This window comes from Taeniopygia guttata, chromosome 1A, assembly GCF_048771995.1.
Source record: "Taeniopygia guttata chromosome 1A, bTaeGut7.mat, whole genome shotgun sequence".
Lineage (NCBI taxonomy): Eukaryota > Metazoa > Chordata > Aves > Passeriformes > Estrildidae > Taeniopygia > Taeniopygia guttata.
In genome coordinates this window covers 37,242,552-37,262,172 of record NC_133025.1, presented here as the reverse complement: position 1 = coordinate 37,262,172, position 19,621 = coordinate 37,242,552, and the positions used below count along the sequence as shown (strand labels likewise).

At 35.4% G+C, this 19,621-nt stretch overlaps 1 protein-coding gene across 12 annotated transcripts in view; it reads right to left on the bottom strand.

Annotated features, from left to right (window-relative positions):
• Positions 1 to 19,621, bottom strand: part of NAV3 (neuron navigator 3) — a 521,462-nt gene that overhangs the window by 320,657 nt on the left and 181,184 nt on the right. The gene's annotated exons all lie outside the window — the stretch shown is intronic.

Sequence of the window (19,621 nt, the reverse complement as noted above, 5' to 3'; positions counted from 1 at the left end):
GCACCACAGACCCCAGGAGGGGCAGCTACTCCTGCAGCACTGCTCCTCAGGGACATGGGGACATGAGGATATGACTCAAGGCATCAGTGTACAGAAAACTTCTGCTATTAATGACAACAAATGATAAAAATGTGCAAATTAGGAGCGCACAGGCAAGGGAGTGTGAGTGAGAAGAATTAGCAGGTGCATTCAATTCCACATTGCCTGCAAGCATTTCAAATACATGAAACAGAATTTATATACTGATAATGCAACATGTAATTTATTACTGTGATAGATGTAAGGAAAAAACTAGTCTTAGGACTTCGAAAACAATAAATGCTGAATTATTAAAAAATATTTCTGAAATATCAACAAGAAGTACAGAAATATCACAGGCTAATTACCTTCAAAAATGCCATTTGAAAAAGTAGCTCTTTCATTGTAGATGAAACATCTTTGATAAAAACAGACAAAAAAAAGAAAGCCCCTGCATCTGTTCTGAAAATTAATGTGGTTGTAAAATACCCCAAATTCTCCTTTATCTTTCATGCTTTTCATGCCTACTTCAGCATATTTGAAACACTGAAAAGGTTTGTGTATGTATAAGCTCTCACATGGCAGTACTTCTGATTAGTTTTATATACAGTAATCAAAATTAATTACAACTGTTCCTTAAACAACATTATTAAGGCATTTTTGCAGGTTGTGGTGCCTTACATGTTTCAAGTGGCTTAGAAGAATAAAGAGAGATGTTTTTCTTGGCTTTAACAGTGTCCATTCTGCTAACAGTAAGGACACTATAACAGAGCTGGAAACAATTTATTGGCTGAGAGTAAGTCTAACTAACAATGCTTTTTTTGGACATGGCCAAATTACTCACAATTTCAAATCAGATTTGGCAAAGAATTCTGGCTGAATTAAAATCCTGGGATAGCTTTTTGACTTTTTAGTAGTAATTTTCTACACAAAATATTTCAACTTTGTGTTCTGGAAAAGGATTTTTAGTTCCAAGACTGACCTACTTTAAAAAAAAACCAAAAAAAACCTGCAAGAAATATTAATGGAATGAGATCCATTTTTTTCAACTAAAACAAGATTATTTTTTGACAATACAGCCTCCATACTTACATGCTCCTATTTTGTACTCTGCTATACAGAAACTCCCTTGCAATGGCTTACAATGTAGGAAAAAAAGCAAAATATCTGCTTGCACATTATTTTGAGCCTATATATTGTCATAAACATTGTTGGTAATATGATTTTATTTTGTTCCTCCAAAAGTAGTAAATTTTTGTACTCCAGTATAGTTCTCTGATCCAATCCAATCTTTATTGAAGTCTTTGATTTACTACTAAGTCAACAATATGGATATATATTGCTATTTTAAAAAAAGTGATGACTCCTTATGGTCAGAGATAAATGTTGTTGCTGCTTACATTAACCTTTATTATGCCTATATAAATCAATGGTTTCCAGAATAAGCTTTCCAGAGACAAAGTTAAATATAATCCTGTTTATACAGCTACATGATGAATTTTACTTGAGAAGCACACTATTTTTATTGTCTGGAATTAAGATAGAAACTAAAAAAGTAAGAAATTCCTGAGAAAATATGAAATATTGTGCCTGGTTTCAAGCTAAATACAATGGATCTCTTTTAGAAAAGGGCAGACTTTCTTGAGTGTCAGCTGACACATGGTTCATTTAACACAAATTTCTATTTATGTATCAAAATCAAGGCCAATTTTTAATTCTGTAGTTTAGTTTGAGCTCCTGTTCATGAGGAAAATTCACACCTGATATGCACAGATGTCATCTAACAGCTTCCAAACATGTTCAAAAATTATTTTTTCTGGTTTAACCAATGGCTATGCTAATAAAAAATACTGTAGTTGCAAAGTCAAGTACTAAAAATTTTATAAAATATCAAAATTATGCCTATATGTCCCACCTTAATTCACCTTGCTTTCTAGGAATTAATGCATTGTTGTGCATTAGAGCCAGATCTTCCAAACCATAAGTCATAGGCACAGTACTCATATACCAGGATGTATTCTCACTAACAAACCCAAAACACAGATGGTATCACAAGGACAAAACCACTTCTGTACAAGCCTAAGTTGATTGAGAGTCATGTAACAGGACAACCACAAAACTGTGAAGTCTCTACCCACAGAACAACTTTCCAGAAGGAACCCCACCTCACAACACAGATGCATGTCCCGATTGTTCTTTGGAAGTTTTGGAGAACTGCTTGCCAGAGTTTCCTCCCTATTTCTATTTGTACAGGCTGACATACACAAGAGGTATGCATGTGTCAGAATCCTTTATGCACCTATTTCTGCATACTTTGAATTGCATTCTGGGATGCTATGAAATCAAAAGAAATATAAAATTCACACCAGGACTGTTATGAATTATTTAATATGGGTATTTACGAGAATGCAAAAATAGCTATATAAATTGATGCTCTGTAGAACAGTAGAGAGATTCAATGTGCTCTGTCTCAGTCTTCTGATCCTGCTCACTGCTGACCATATGCACATATGTGCACAGCAACTCCATGATCAAGCTCTGTCCTCAGGTTTGGGATCTTTGTCCTCCCATCTCACACTTCAAAGAGAAATGTGCTTGGGTTTTTAAGTTAATTCTTATTGCAAGTACTCTAAGCAAAAAAATGTTCAAAAGATATGTAAGTAGTTTTACTGGCACTCCTAGGCTTTAAATTCATAATTATCCATTCTGTGTTCTTGTAGTTTTATGGCTCATGTATATAGTCAATAATAATGTTAAAATCACACTTGAAACAGTTCACTGAAAACATCCAAATAACGGATGATAATAAACCCCACAGATTCCTTCATGGTGGCATATATCTTAAATAAAAACAAACCTTAAAAGTTTCTTGTATTAAGTTTTCTATAAATTCAAAATACAAGAGAAGATATTTAGTATCATTAATAGGTGATAACTGTGAATAAGCAGTTTGATGAAGCTTTTGAATGTGAAAATATTTATTATTTCTGGGTTTTTTTAATTAATGGGGCTGAATTTAAATAAGTATTACCATCATTCAAGGAACAACAGCATTCTTCATTCATAATTTAAATATTCAAGGGAACCATAATTAAGAAAATCACTCCACTTTCTTACTGTTGAATTAGGAGCTATGTCAAAATCATTGGGACACAAAGTTTATGAAACATCCACCTCCCTTAATACATATTAATTTCAAAAAGTATTTTTATTCCTCTAATGGCTAATAGCACTCTGTCTTCCCAGAAATCAGAAGCAACATATGTGGTAAGTACAATGTAAGAAAGGCTCCACATGGAACCAGAGATACATTTATATTACTTTTTGAGTTGGTCCATGGAGTGTGGCATTCTGTGTGAGCTAGCAAGCACAATGCCATGGTGGTTGTGCTGGTGCACTGTTTGTTTCAGTTGCAGAAAGTTAAAAAAAAAATTAAAAATCAAGTACTCTGTTTTGCAAGCACACTAAATCTAAGGTACAACATACAACTCTATATAAGAAAGCTACACAACAGATATTGGAATCAACAGTACTTGAGAAATACAATTTTATGAAAAATGTACTTAGCACTTACTAGTGATGTTTACTAATGTGATCTCTTTCAATGATTCAGAAGAAATTACTGAGGTAGCTATTAAGATCTACTGAATCATTCATGGAACATGCTAAGCACAATTCCCTGGTAATGCAAGCTGATTTGAACAGATTAAATTTTAAATTCAAAGTGCATGTAAGCTGTAGAAGAAATTACTCGGTGTCAGTGAAGCTTGACTTTCTATAGAAAACACCAGAAGCTCATCCTTTATTTATTTTTACAATCTGGGAGAGGAGGGATGAGGAGGAGGAAAACAAACCAAGACGGTGAGAAAAAATTGAGTTACCAGTAAGTTAGTGAACATGTTTTCATAATTAAATGTTGATTACAGAATAGAATACAGCTGCATAAAGAAATATATGTAAGAATATATTATCCTTCATTTTTAAATACAAAGATAACCTTAGGTAGAAACTAAGCTTCTCAAACTTCTGTGAGGGGAAACATACGTTATAGAGATCATTATACAGTGCATGTATATTTAATATGCTATCAACTGTTCAGATTTTTTTAAAAAATCCTACTATGCAACAAAGTATTGCATATTATAGGCATATTTAACACACAAGGAAGACATTTTGTGGAAATGTCTCTGAAAGACAGAAAAAATATCAGCATGGATTCTGAGCTATTCCTATCTACCTAGTTAAGGCATCTTAAGGGAGAATAAGAAGAAAGGAAATTGCTTATCCTGAGCATTGTATTCTTCTTTGTACATCTGAGGTTACTCTTGACATGCTGAATTCATTTGTGGCTTTGCAATGTTCTACTTTAAATATGTAAGATATTGAATCTATCCATGCAATACCTTCAATATGCAGAATTCTTGCCCTATAGTAACATTATTTCATAATTCTAGATCATACTCAGCAGTAAACACAAAGAGTTAACATCTCCACAGTCTAAGAATTCATTTGCAAGAGCCTGTTATCAAAGTCTATCATTAAAGTCTTCCTGTGGGGCGTTCTGTCTCATTAGTAATATGTCTGACACTTACATTTATAATCTTCAGGTCAAACTATAGCATTTGCACCTATAAAAATCAATCAATACTACTGGATAGCAACTGGTACACAGTAAATTACATGTTTCTAGTGCTGACACACATTTTAGAGTGAAAATTTGTATCACTTTGTGTCTTACTGTATTCAAAAGAGCAGGAATGAAATACGAATAATAATAATGGGCCAGAAAAGAAAAGCAAACAAAAATAACATAAAAAAAAGGTAAAACCCATTTTTTGTCAGCTCATAACTTGTTCTTGAAGGATGTACCTTGAAGATATAAACTCACACATTCCATGAAAAGAAAAAAAGAAAAGAACAAGAAAAAAGAAAAAACATCTCTGAGCACAATAGGTTAAAATCCTTAATTAGCATTGCAAATTTTAATCCATATTTTTACTTTTGATGTAAAAATATGGATTAAAGGGGTAGGAAGTTATCCAACAAAGTCATGCAGCGAGAATCCAGACGTACAAAACAAGAATTGCAAAAGCTATAACAAGCATGGGACAGTGATATGCTAGCTAGTTAGGAGGCTGGAAGAAAAGCCTGATGATTTATGTTCAGTCTGTCTTTCTCAGAGTCAGACTGTATTGATTGTATGAAAGAGGCAGCTTGGGTGAGCCCATTAGATTTATGTTTTTTGGTGCTATGGTTCCATGATCCCTGTACTGTACCCATTGGGTAAAATGCCATTCCTGCTCTCGGCTCTGCTTCTCTTGAGTCTTGCCACCAGCTTCTTTTGATCATGGGTTATCCAAAGTCACCTGCAATGGTCTCATTTTCAGATTCAATTTCTATCTTCTCTCTGGAGTCTGCTGCAAATCCTAACTTGACTCTGATTTAGAATGCAAATTTTTGGGATCACTGTGCTAAAGATGTTATCAAAACATTGTCTAAGTTAAATGTGTATATGCACATAGGTATCAACTTTTATTCAGGACGTGATCATGTATTTTTTTAGAATTAAAAAGAACTCATCGAACCTGGACATTTCCTTAGTCTTAGACAAGAAAATCGGTGGGTATGCTAAGTAGTACTTATTCAACAAATGCCTGTTCATTAAAACTATAATTTTCAGTATCAGTTAACTTTCTTCTGTTATTTATTTACCGTTTTCCAGACCTTGTGTGCTTCTGCACTTATCCAAGCACTGTTCTACAGATTATACTGAAAACTGCAGATAACAAAACCTGACTTGAGCTGACTGTACATGTACATTAAAAATGCATTCTTACAAAATGCTGAGTAATCTCCTTCAGTCCCTACTGAACTGTTACAATAATGAGATTCACTAAACTCACCAGGCTTAATTAAGAAAAAGTTCTGGCCTACAAAGTTTTTTTTTTTTCGTCTCTGCTTTGTCATCATTTGAGTATGTGGCCACCTACTGGTGTTCTACAGTGAGTAGCTGCACAGGACCTTTGGAATACATGGAAAGGTCATACAAGCAACTACACTTCAGGAGTGTCATTGCATCTGCAATGTCAGAAAAGACACCTGGTTTTTCTCCTCATTATTTGCATTCATATTGGTTGACATTGACAAGATAAAATGACAAAACTATTTTATGCCAGGTAAACATAAATTATATGTTAGGAAATGCAGTGAAGCTGAGCTCTCACTGTAGGACACAAAAATACAGGCACTGGCATAACAAAGCAGAACCTCTCTGTCCAGAGGTTTGTATTTGAATGCTACATCCCGTTGTAAATCAGTTTAATTCAATAAACATGTCTCAGTCTCTTAAAGTATAAATTGCCACCCAATGAGAAAAGAAGTAAAACAAGGGGGACATATACAGCTGACATCCCAAAAATTAAGTTATAAATTTACAGATTAATCAGTACACTCTTCATAAAAGGAAAGATATAACAGCAGCATGGCCTGAGTGAGATTTTTTATGTTATAATAATGGGCTTGGAAGTGGAGACAATCATAGCCAATTATCCATGTTTTGGAGGGACAGTTTCTCCATGGCCACGTCTATAATCAAAAAGCCACAGTTGAAGAGAACTCTCCACTATTTCATTACAACAACAACAAAGGTTTAAGATACTGGTTTTTCCATGTTTCCTGCTAGTACAATATTCAGCACTGTTCATGGCCTGAAACAAGGCTTCATCACAGTATTGATAAATCTAGCACATAGGTTCTCATGTGTGGCACTAGGCAATAGTGAAAGTTTGCCCATGTTTTTGCAGTGGGAGAAAGGGAATATGGTGACCACTGACCATTAGTCACTGCCTCAAGGAGGAAAAGGATGGTAAACTATGGCAGGCATTAGGATAGGCCATAAGAAGAAGAAAGGAAAGAGTACCAAATTAAGAATTCTAATATATACTAATGAATGGAGAAGTGAGCTAATAATAAGCCAACTCCCAGAAGTTCTGTCACATTTTAAGTATTCAAATATGGTGCCTGCACCTCTGCTCTGATTTGCTGAAATTGTTTTCTTCTTTAAATGTAAGGGGACAGAATGAGCAGGAAGAGAAAATAAAGGCCAATAAAATATAAATACAAAGTCACCAATATAAAACAGAGGTAAAAAAGAGAGCAGCTGTGAAAGTAAAATACAGTGTGTACACATTTAAAAAAGCAAATTCTTTCAAGAGAGCAAACATTTAAAATTAACCATAAGTTGAACAGAGCTAATGCATATAAGTATTATTTCCATGCCTGTCAAGCATATTCCATCAGTGAAGTTCTTTAAAGACCTAGGTAGATGACGTTACAATGTCACACTATGTACTGTAGTGAAATACAAACAATTCCCAATTAGATAAGGTAAAACATGGGCTAAGAAACACAAATATAAAGTATTAGGACCTCTCACATGTCACACCCATTCCAACTTGAACAAATTAAACTCATTTGTGTTGGGATCCTTGTGTCTAGGGACTATACCTTGATAAATAAATTGGAGCCAGGAAGAGAAAGACTGACCCAAGGATGGTGTATTTAATGGTCTGAGGACTCAAAGTGGCCCAGGGACAAAACACCTCCACACATCTTTCTTTAAAGAATCTGCTGCCAGTCCTGAAAAGAGGCATCTCCCTAAAAGAGGAAGGTAGCATAAACACACTGCTGAGGAAAAGTTAGAGGAGATTCCCTGTGCCCATTTTCCACACAAGAGAGATAATTTGCCATAAAGAGAGTCCAAGGAAAATTTATGCAAATCTCCAAGTTTTTAAAATGTCACATATAAAGCTGCACAATTCTATCCTGAATTCCACACAGCGACTTTTCCAGAGGACAAAGTAAACACTGCACAAAACTTACGCTTGGCCATCCTGCTATTTAGTGGTTTGAGTATAAAACCAGCCTGTTCATTAGCCTGCACTGCCAACTAAATCCTCAAATGCTGTAGTTATGATCTCCTCTATCAGATGTAAGACTTGTAAATTTCCTTGCTGTTATTGTGACCTCGGCTTTCCAGTATTCACTTCTCTTTTAAGGAAAGTCAGCTATGGTAACAATACTGAGAGCTTACTTACAGTGAGGACGATTGTACTTTTCACATCACTTGTTTTTCATCTTTAATTTTGAAGGCCATTAAAACAACACTCCTCTTCTGTGTCTCAGGAACAAATTCTAGCTAGGTCAAATGATCTCTTTTATCATACAAAGCAGACACTGTAGATAAATCAAGTCCTTCCTGTCTGTTTAAGATGCAGCTCACATTGACAGCTAAGCACTAATCTGGAGATCTAAAGATTTAGAAACCAGGCTTATTTTTTAGCCTCTCCCTCTCTCACAAAGTGAATTAGATATTAAGGTTTTAATCAGGTGTTTATTCAGTGCAATTGGATTGTTTGGCTTGGTGAAGTGGAGAGTGCTTCTTCATGTTTGAAAAAATTAGAAGACAGCAAAAGGAAGCAAGTTTTACATATGATTTATGATTTTTGTTTCATATTTCTTGAAGAATGCTACTTTGAATCACTGGATGCTGGTTTTGTACAACTGTGTATTGCCAAAACAATTTCCAGACCTAAAGAATAAACCTTGTTTTGAAACACTATAAAATTAGTGTAAAAAAAAATTAGTGTAAAAAAATTAGTGTACACTGAGCACTTCTGGTGGGATGAGTAACTATTAAGACAAACAAAAAATCCTAAATTCAAATACTCAAGATTTTATTTAAATGGTCTTTGACATTAACTGCAATTTGGTCAGCATTCATTGAGTGGATTATCTTGGTCAGATTAAATAATTACAGGTCAGATTAAATAATGTACAATTACATTACATTAATATGGTTATGTTAAACAGGCAGATTTTTAAAAGTTGTTTCTTTTGTTGCTTGAACTGTTCATTTAGCCTACTCATCACTGTTAGCATTCTGAAATATTCTTTGCTATTTCATGCATGTCTTTCACCTTATTATAGTTTCAGCTTCCTTTTCATGCTTTAACTCACTTAACCAGTAAAAACAGGATTGTTCCATGCTCCCTTTGTAGCTCTTCATTGGCTTTTGTTTTTCAGTCATGCCTGTTTTCATGGGCATCTATGCAGTGCTCAAGAGGAAATCTGGTATGTGTGCACAGGCGTTCGGCTAATGCTAATATGCTTCTGAGAATGTTTGTAAAACAGATAGAAAGCTTATTACTGTGTTCTTTCCTCATTGCATTTTTTTCCTTTTAAAATATTTTTTTGTTCTATCATGAGGTTCAGTATTTAGATTTTTCACTTCCCCATGCTGTTTGATTATTAGCTTCTTACAGAATGTGCTTCATATGTAACAAGTTTATAAAGAAGAAATGAAGGTATGCATTTCTAATATGACAATTGGAGGAGGATAGCTGAATACAATACAAGCAGTGCAGAACCTGTAAATCAAGCACAAGGATGTGCTGTCTTCATTTTTAATGGCAGTTGTTGTGAAGTGGGTTGCAGACAGCCCATTACTTTTCCAAAGCTGAGACTTTTTTATTTTTGCCAACTCTCACACAAGCAAAGATACCTGAGCTAATTATACATTTGCTGCATTCCTTCAAACCATATTCTTTTAAAAAGACAAACAAACAAGCAAAGCACATCCTTGATCTCCACTAGGGTTTGTGATCAGCCCTATAATATAGTTATTAAAAAGAGGTATCCAATGGATGTGGATGTGCATGAAAATGAGCTTTTGCAAAGGCAGAAATGTACAAGCTTTTTCCTCAGTTCAGAGGCATGCAACCCATTCACACTGAAAACAAAACAAAAAACATCTTAGAAACCGAAAAAAGAGTAAAATCCTTCATTTTTAATTGAGTAGAGAAAAAATCCTACTTATATGCTAATTGTGGTTGCAGGGGTATACCCTCCACCATAGACTTCATTTGCAGGTTGGAAGAGCCCTAGACTGAGAGCACAAGATACCACTGAGGAGTTTGGTTTGTAAAAGTAAGATCTATAGCATCTTCCATTTATACTCTATAGGCTTTGTCAAAATCAAACAATGTTCTGCAACTTACTGAGTTTGTGGTTACACTATGATTTTCAAGATCCCATGTACTTGCACTAATCCATTCAAAAACCCAACATCCAAACACTCAATACTACTGAGGGCTCAGGCACCTAATCAGAGTCAAATCCTGTTATCCTGGAGGTATTCAATAGCTGCAGAAAGCATTTTTTTTTTCTGATCAAGCATGGTTTGAGGGACTCCAGCTTCCAATTTCCAACTGATTGCTTAAAACTCCACTACATGGACTGTCTAGTTGTTTGATGTTTTTGAATTATGCAGCAGGCAATCACAGTGCTCACTGAGTGGCTAATCTACCATGAACTTCACTCTCAGAATCAGTGAGAGGAAAGAAGTGTGAAACAGCAATAGGCACGAGAATACAACTATAAATTAAGCAACATCAAGTTGATTGCACAAAGTAATGTAGATAAGGGTGCTGCATCCTGCAAATCATACTGCTTTCTAGCAAGCTGTTTCTATAGACTTGGAAAGCAGTGGTGTATTCCACAGGGTTTAGCGATGTTTTGGGAGTTTTTTTTTGGAGGGGGAGGGGTGGTGAGGATTGGAAATTGATCTTCTTCAGTAGTGATTCTCACCTTTGTCCTGTGAGGATAATTCTGCACTGGCATATTGATACTTCATCATTTGGATGAATTCATAATAATTAGTTTTTAGTCATGAAATCTAAATCTTTAATCATCATTGATGACTTTCTCTGAATTCCTTCCAACTTTGTGGTGCCAACTTGTCCAGGATTCAAACCTACTCCTTGCAGCACTGCAAAACAAAAGGACAGCTTGCTCCTAAGATCTGTGTGCATTAATACAGGATGATCCAGTAGGAAAGCTGTTAGACTGGCCATAGTTTCTGATAATTGGCCAACAACATGCAAATATAACTTACATTTGAATTCTGATGCATAAACTCTCTAATTAGAAAATCTGAAGCATTCAAATGTTCCACTTACACCAATGATAAATAAAAGAAAATAAGTTAACAGCAATGAAGTAGAGTATGGAATGTTGTATCACATAAAATTTTCTGTCAGCTTAATGCTGATTCTCTTTCACAGACCTTTTCACATGAACAGCACAAATCCTTAAAGAAATCAACTGGAAGCCTCTGTCTATAGTAAAAAATGACCATATGCTTCCAGCCCAATTGTTAACTGTGTGGCATCCCTTACACTTCATCTTCTTTTGAAGCCTTTATCTTGTCAGAAATCTCTGTGGCTGTGGTTTTCCATGCTCAGCAGGGAGCTGACTACAGTACCAGTTCAGGTGAATCCCAAGGGAAAATGTGGCAGCTGAGCTGAGCTGCATTAGACTGTAAGTCAATGCAGGTTGACTACTGTTAATTTGCATTTTTTGTTAATAATTTAAGCAGTAAGCTCTATCCTACAAATGTTAAGTACAGAAATGGACAGACACTGAGTGAAGTTATGATGTTAAGAATGTACAGTGTTGAGACTTGACATTTTCTGAGAGAATAACAGAAATAACATCATTTGTACAGCAGGTCACTACAGCCTTCCTTCCACACTTATCTTTAGCAGCATCGAGGGCATGAGGCAATACAGAAAAAATAATGCCTCAATGCCAGCCACTCTATGGTGGAAACAAATAGAGGAAGAAAGGCAATTCCGCAGAACCCTCACTTGCCCTGATGAACATGCAGGATGTGGAATGACAAGAGAGGTTTCTAGAGACAGGCAAGAGCTGTTTTCTTTCCTCTGCTATGCACACCATGAAAAGGAAGCACTGCAGTTTTGATCTGAGTGCTTCCGAGCTGAAAAAAAGACCTCTTGGATGTTGGTATAGATGCAGGCACCCATGTATTTCTACTTTATCAGGACAATTTGTCTTCCCTTCTCGTAATCTCAGCTGAGCAAACCACTCTTTCCAGTAATGGCGAGCAAGTGTTGAAGTTAACTATGTGTATAGGTCCTGCTGAACTAAATGTTAAGCACACAATGAAATGCCTTGCTTGCACTAGATGTAGGCATTCCTGAGGCCACAGCAAGGGGTGCAGAAGCTCCTGGAGCATAATAGCAACTACATAGCAGATTTCCTTGCTGCAAACAGCTTTGGGAGTACTCTTTTCCTTTTATACTCAAAGCAAATCCATGCTGTTTATGCACCTTTTCAAAGAGAGAAGATTAGTTCTTGTATTTGCAATATAGCTAATGATTTTGTTAAGCAGCGGGCACAAGATTATATTTGAGATAATATGCAGGAGCTAGATTATACTGAGATGCTTGGGCAGGAAAAGATTTCATTTGGTAAAAAAAAAAAAAAAAATAGTAACTATGACCATAGGTCAATCTCCTCTAAGACAGGGGGAAAAAATTAGAATTCTGCAAAGATCTCCCATAAACGCTACCTTGCCATTCTACCATGGCCAAGAAGCCAACTTGCTATTCTACCCATGAACATAACTCATCTCAAGCTGTAAGCTGGATGTCTTGTAGTATTCACCTTATCACACAAATGTGACTGAACATCTCCATCACTGTTAAATACTTTTTAAGTATCACCACTCTACCACTCTTGTTGCATATGAGAGTAACCATAATGTCTTTATTCTTTAAGAGAATTAATAAAACATGCTGTTTATTGAAGTGACATAGGGACAGACTGTCTCAGGTACTCAAGTGAAAAGATGACCACCATAAGAAAAATGAACATCACATTAATGGTTTATTAACTCCCTTGAGAGAGCTTCACAAGCCATCGGTCAAAAATCCTCATTACTAATTCAGAATTTTTCTTGCAGTTGCCTGAAAATATACAAGTCCCTAAACACAGAACACTTACCTTTTTTATATTCCATTGTTAGTACTTTTTTATTTCTTTAAAACGTATCTAAGATCTCTTGTTTCAAATACATATTATTATTGTATCACACCGCTCCAGCTGCAAGGGCGTAGTTCACTTTCTTTATAATTGCATAATTAGGCAAAATAATTGGGAATAATAAAGCCATGGAATACCTGGCATAAGATTTGTGCAGAATGTTTTTATACTATTCATATTGTATTATTTATTTCTATAGAACACAAATACATATATAAGTATGATTTACATAAATACAGAATCCATGCCTATACTCCTTTAAGTAAGATGAGGCAATTTCCAAGGATGATTTACATACAGTGTATAAAAAACATACTTTAATTAGATATCTGACCTTTAAAATTTTATTTCTTTTCCCCAGCTGCATCAGGTGCACACCCCTCCCATAATTACTTTACCCTTCAGGCAGCTCATTTATTTTGTCCTTGATCATTCACAGCTACAAATAACAACCAGAACAGTGCAAGTAACAAGTGGTGAAAAAATATGTATGCAAAATTTAGAGGAATTATGCTGGTGAATTTGTTTTGATTTTTAAATGTCTTCAACAGGGTGGTGAACCCCTTTATAGTCTAGTCATACATGTGAGGGCTCTTTGGCAGGGTAAGAAGGACATGCTAAGCCTTACTTTCTCCCATATCTTCTTAATCATCAGGGAAGCCAACTTAGCTTTTGGAGTAGTTTGATGAGACATAATTCAGGGTCTAATAAAGCAAATAAATCTTGGTGTCTTAGTTTGCTTCTTTCTTTATACTCTACAGGATTGCATAGAAATATATCACCCAAAGTATATATGGAACAATTCACTACAAAAAAAACTTTTTTCCTGTGGTGAAACCTTTTAGAAAGCAGAACCATACAAATCTCTGCCTATTCAGATTGTGTTTGCTGCAACATCAATTTATACAAACTGAAGGCAAATAAGCTAAGAATGCGTTTAAGAAGAAGAAAGTCAAAATATGTATTTTAGTCAGTAAAACATGAAATTATAGAAGGTACAGGAAAATAAAGCTTCTGAAATTACAGAGCTACTGGAAATGAAACAGCTTTTAGAACTTCTTTGAAGGCATCCACTGAGGAGCAAATTCTTAAAGGCACCAGCACAAAGCATCCAGAAGAAACCAATTACAGTTAGAGCAAGAAAATTTCATTGCAATGAGTCACTGCTTAACTGTCTGGGAGAAGGGATACTCTGCTTTAGAAGGAACATCAGGGTTTGTGTTTCTCTAACCCAGGACAAGAAGCAGCACTGCAGCATCAGGAAACTATTTTCTCGGGACAACTTCCTCCTTGTGCTTTTACAGGGCTGGAGCCCAAGGTGGCAGTGTTACCTTCTGGGATTGCCCTCTGCATCCCAGAAGGGATGCAGTACCACCAGACAGTACTCGGCAACCTCCCACCGACTGCTTGAGGTAAGGTGCCTTTTCAGGGAGTTCCTCCAATAAAACAAGAGGCATATTTTCTCAGAAGGAATTTTGGTCTCACTAATAATTTTTCAGAAGACACGCCCATTAGAAAACTCAAGATAATTATTAGGCTGGGTACCGTTTCGAACAAAGAATGGGGTGAGGGAGGATGGAGTGTGGGAGAAAGAAAAAGACCATTTTTTTAAAAAGCAAGCTTGGTCCCATATTTAAATAAAGCCATTGGTTTTTTTCTAAAAAATATGTTGTTATCTTGTTAATAAGCTTACACAATGCGTAAAGAATAAGAACACTTTTAAAGTCCACTCTGAGATACAATTGTGAAATAGCAAGATTACTTTTCATCAACAGGCACTTTCAAGTAAGTCTGCTTGGACCTGGCATTGTTTTTCCATCCAAACTTTAGTAAAGAATTCTGGCACTATGTTCTTCTCCATTTGAGTCAAGAGCTTTTAGAAATTATTTTAATAACCTCCAGTATGTTTTTTGTTTGTTTGTTTGTTTATGGTGTTCACAGTGTGGAAAGAGAGGAAAAGTCTGGTCTGTAAACCATCACAGCATATATCATCAGCTCCACTAAACAAGCCAAGGCAGACCAGGCAAAATGAAAAAGAAAACTCAGCATCACAAGAAAGCTTGAAAACAGAACTCAAGAGCTACTCTGTTTGACTGCCCTGAAATCATCATGGCAAACAGTCTCTTCTGGAAAGATAAAGCAAACTGTGTTATTTCTGCTCAATCTTAATTTAAGCTAGGTAAGAAATGTAGAAACTACCAATATGAAGAGCCCAGCACTAATTACAGCATCACTTTAAAATTTCAACCACCTTTGGCATCATACTTGAGCTTTTCTTACAGATATTGGAAAGGAGGACGGGGAATGACTCACCTTCTGAAGGTTCCCGTTTTCTGTGTTTGCTATTTAGAAATGCTAGACAATAAATGCAGACTAGAAACCTAATTTTTATGTAGCTATGCTTAGACCACCTACATTTCTACCTAAGTTTAAAAAAAAAAAAAAAAAAAACCTGAGGGAACATGAGGTTTAAGTGAACAGTTCTCCAATATACAATAAAATGTTTGTTGATGAACTTGATTCATTTATAAAAATTGATTTTATAATAGAATCAGATATAACAAAGGAGATCAGAACTGCTAGTAGTAGTAATTCTTTCATCACAGGCACCCAATAGCAATACTGTCAAATTAATAAGATTTTAAATTAAAATCTAGGTCTTTCTTGGAGATATAAAAGGTATTTGTCTCAAAAGCCTTTGTTTAAAAACAATTAAGATATCAGGTCAAAGTATAATTCTGGAACCTTTCTTTTTTAATGTTACATTTTATTGCCTGTTTTAATAAATTTCTAACATATGGGAAAAACCAGAGCAAATTTAGGACACCTTCAGTCTGTATCCTAAAAGGGAGAAATCTCTGGAAACACTTTATTATCAAAACCAGTTCCACATTAGCTCAGATAAATGAGCTATTGAAAACTAGGAAAACAGACTTCAGAAAAAAATGTGATTTTTGCTCCTTGTAGTGAAAATACATATGACTATTATAATTACATAAATAATTACTATGAAATTGCTTTTGGTTTATGTATTTTATTACACTAATAACATTTTATCTTTTCCCTCTGAAATCCTCAAATTTTTGTATTTCTTTAATCCACTAAGAAATTAATCCACTATTTTTAATTGAATTAGCTCTGTAAATAGCACTGTCAGTTCAGTAAAGAACTAACTAAAAAAACAGAAACAAAATAACTGTATCAGTATGATTTGCACACAGAAAGGAGCTTAAGAGTAGCTACTATTAGAAGAGGAATTTGTATCATGGGGTTTTTCCCTTTTGTAAGTATATATTCTTGCTGCATCAACAACATTGTGCATTTTTTTTAAATAGCTCTGTTAGTACTAAAGAAATGTTAAAAGATATCTAAAACCTATTACTTCCTTCTAGTGTTTTTTTTTCTGGTTTTTTTGTTTGTTTGTTTGTTTTGGTTTTGTAAGTTATTTTCCTGTTGTGAGGTGTTTTTTTAAGAAATCACGTGCTTTTAGCAAATGCCTCCTGTTATTTTTGAAGTCAAAATTGGAAATAAATGTCAAAATATTCAATAAGCCCGGTTGCAGCATACTTCTAAGACTACTTCTGCTTCAAGTATCCGAAAACAAACTGTAGGTGTAAGTTCACACCATTTGAATCTGATCCTCAGTACTGCAAAACCTTTGCACATGCCTACACCTATCACCATGGGAGCAGCTGCATTGCCAGCACAAACGTACTAGATAGTGACAATGAAGCTGTATCAGCTGCACATGAGCCAAAGCCTGGCACACTCTATTTCTTTCAGATGTTTTCAAGAGTGACAGACTAAAGAAGAGCTAATATTCCAGAGCCCTAGACATCCATATAATTGATGGATAAAAGGATAATTGCAAAGAATATGTTATCAGCAAAATAAGTGTTGCAGCCTGAAAAGGCACAAACACTGCATTCAGCAGGTCACACACTAATGAGATTGCCTCTACCACTGCAGTTGATAGGGGAGCAGAGCAGTTCTCTAATTAAATTTACTGACTAAGCATTAGCAAGTTGGGAATGCCACAACCTTCTGCATCGAAAGGAAGTGAGAGATCTGTCTTACTCCCCGTGTAACCAAACAATTTTAAGTCAGGAGTATCTCCATCACTTCATCCATTCATTCATGGAGAGTAATCAGTTCACTCTGTCAATTTTACAAGCCTTGAAGTTACTGAAGGCAAGCCTTAGGCAAGTCAGATATATATCACTGACAACAGTAATCTACTTGATAATATTTACTAAACTTTTCTCTTGCCTTTTTTCCAAGTCTTCCTTGCTAGGGGTCATTATGCATTTTTACTTAAGCAAAACTGCTTCCTATTGCAATATATGTACTGATAAGATATATTCAGAGAGCCCAGTGTCCATGCCTAATTCAGTCTCTTCTCTCCAAGAGCATAAAAAATTAAATGGACAGTGACTAGACTACCTGCAAATCATGCTTGCGGTTGCAAACTATATCAGCCCTTTATCCTGTGACCATATTGACACATACTAATACTTGAACTCAGGGAGAAAGTCTGATATTCAGATGCTTCTGTGCAGGCAGCAGCATCTACCAGTCAGGACCTGTTTGGGAATCAATCCTTTGGCCTCTATTTCAAAGGACATAGCATGACACTTATGCCAATGACTGGTTAAAGCTACCCAAACCAGCTCCATTAAATCTTTATTATTAGATAATTGTGCTGACAGGAGCTTGTGGTTTAGACTGAACTTCATACTAACCACAGAAATGGCAGCATAGTGTATTAATTTTACCTGAATTTTGTTAGAAAATCTGTATTTCTGTATGTACTTTTGTCAAAATCCAGCTATTTGGTTTGAAAATTTCCTCACTAATTTCTGCATGAAGTGCAGAGCGCTGTCAGAGAGCACAGTCTAGTACACAGAAGTCTAAGCAACCAATTTCTGAGGAATATCACCTTCAACTTTTGTGTTTGCTAACCTGATTATTTGATAATGCTATTCTGACAATGCTCTTTTAATATTACTACATATGTGTAAACACATAATTTTATATAAAAAATACAGCAACTAGAATGGTACTGAATTATATATAATTTATGGTCCTGAAAAAGCAAATTTTTTGGTCTCTCACCTGCAAGGTACAAAAAGCAGTAATGTAACACCACACAGGATACTAAATCCATGCATAATGAACAGTAATTAATATGTTTTAAAACATGTCAGGAGAAGAAGAAAGCACTGCTGCTCAAGATTACTAAATATTTACATGTCATTAAACTGCTTGAGGCCATCAGTTCTCCTTACAGGTTTTTGAGGGATCCTCCTAAGTACCCTATTCGGTCTTTATGCTCCAATTTTTAAAAATGCCTCTCTAGATTAAATTCTAAGTATTTATTAGTGGAAAAATAAATTTACAATAAGATTTAAAAAGATTGAGAACTGTATCAACCAGTTTCAAGAACAGTTTTGCTGGGACAGAAAATAAACAAAGGCAGCCACAGTCTTTGTGAAGCTTGTGATACAAGTAAGCACATAAAAATTAGATCCTGCTTTTATTTTATAGAAGCAAAGTAGTAGTATTCTTAAATTATCAGGAACATTATGTCATAATAGCTAATGAAAAAACAAGTATCCAAACCTGATATTTACAAAGAAATTGAAAGTATTACAAATTTTTTAATGAAATTGGTCATGTATGACTTCATTGCAACCAAGAGATTAATTTCACTCATAGGGATTATCTGAAATGAGTTTCTCAATTAACGGTCACTAGCTAAATAAACCCGAGGAGACCTTAGTCTGTGTTACACTATACTACACAAATAATCTTGGCAAAAGCTGACAAAGCAGAAAGACAGAGGTATTTCTTGGTTTATCAAAGGAAACCTATTGTCTGTGAAAGCCTTTTATTTACTAATTGTAATTTAAAAACTGCTGTACAATCTCTTCAATAAAGATAATTATCTGTAATGTGGCTACTTCCTAGTATATTGATTTTTTTTTTAAAGTATAGGCTCCTCTCAAGTTTCAGTTCAAGCCTGAAAATAAAGGACTTCTGTTGCCACACAAATCTCTCATTAGAGCATCATTTTAGCATCAAAGGCTTACAGAAGGGGCACTGGAAGATGTGAACCCAATTGAACAGCTGCGGTTGCTCGGCAAAACCATGTAACATACACTGAATATGAAAATAGCACAAATATGTATGGCTTTTCAAGCACATCTTTCCAAGGTGTAACTTCAGCTCAGGGTCCTTGGAGAGAAAGTCTGCTCCAAGTCTCTGCAAGCACTGAGACTATCTAAGTGTTATAGTGTGACCTCCCAAGCAACCCTCCTACAATTTCTATATATGGTTATTGTCAACTGGATTCAGAAATTAGTTTGTTTTTAAATCAGGTATTCCCCTTAAGTAGGCAGCTCTAAACCCAGGTGCAATTGGGAAAGGTAGACAGGAAAAAAACGTGACAGCATGTTGCTGGAGGAAGAGTTCATACATTTTCACAACTTCAGTGCTAATAATAACTTGCTGCTTTCCTCCTTTGCAGCCTCGGGTTCACCAAGCCTTAGAGTTCAGATTTAACATTCTTCAGGATATGTATTGTTTGGGGTGTAATTATGGCTACCTCATTTAAAAACCTTCAAGATTAGTCCTTAAAAGTAATTTTGAGAATGTAATTTACTGGATTGCATAAACAGTGCTTTTTCAGTCTTTA